An 890-nucleotide genomic window follows, 5' to 3' on the forward strand; every position below is an offset into this window, starting at 1 on the left:
ACTCGTCTTCTACGCCTCTGTCTTCACACTCATCGTTGGAATTCACACTTCAAAATTTATTCGCAATGGCACAACACGAGGAAGTTCAGCCGAGGACGTTGCAAGATTACTTGCACCCAACGCGCACGGCCACCCCATCTTGCATCATGTTCCCACCGAATGCACTGCCTATAGATTTCAAGTCGGGCATGATTGCACTTCTCTCAACTTTTCATGGGTTAGAGAATAATAACCCATATGTACACATCCGGGAATTTGAAGAGGTGGTGGCCACCTTTCACAGCCGTGCTGGGGCCGCAAACACTGTCAGATTGAAGTTTTTCCTTTTCTCTCTGAAGAACAAGGCCAAAAGCTGGCTGTATTCTCTTAGGCCCGGGTCTATTGGTACGTGGGAAGAAATGACGACGACATTCTTCAACAAGTATTTTCCACACCATAAGACCAACAATTTGAAATGATAGATCTTGAATTTCACACAGAAGGAAAACGAAACTCTTTATCAGGCTTGGGAGCGTTTTAAAGATATGTTAAATCTGTGTCCCCACCATGGATATGAAAGTTGGCACCTCGTAAGCTATTTCTACGATGGACTCACAATCCGAGAGCGCCAATTTGTTGAGATGATGTGCAATGGGGATTTTCTCCAAAAGGATCTTGCCGAAGCTATCAAGTACCTAAATGAGTTAGCTGAGAAGCTCATACTTGAACTGGACCGAGTGTTACTGAGAGCACCAGTAGGTCCCGACCAGTTGGAGTTTATCAATTAAGGGAAGAGGACAACCTCAAGGCCCAAGTTGAAGCTTTGACAAAGCAAATTGAGGCCCTCAAAAGCAAAGATAGTAAAGGACCCCACATGGTGGTAAGGACAGATGCACATGAGCCTTGTTTCG

General features: G+C 45.2%; 1 non-coding gene across 1 annotated transcript; it reads right to left on the bottom strand.

The window, feature by feature from the left end:
- Positions 1 to 446: 446 nt before the first annotated feature.
- On the bottom strand, positions 447 to 553 carry LOC112092360. The gene has a single exon (XR_002902550.1). It is a non-coding gene; the product is annotated as a small nucleolar RNA R71 (small nucleolar RNA).
- Positions 554 to 890: the final 337 nt, after the last annotated feature.

Source organism: Morus notabilis, unplaced genomic scaffold, assembly GCF_000414095.1.
Source record: "Morus notabilis unplaced genomic scaffold, ASM41409v2 Scaffold577, whole genome shotgun sequence".
Lineage (NCBI taxonomy): Eukaryota > Viridiplantae > Streptophyta > Magnoliopsida > Rosales > Moraceae > Morus > Morus notabilis.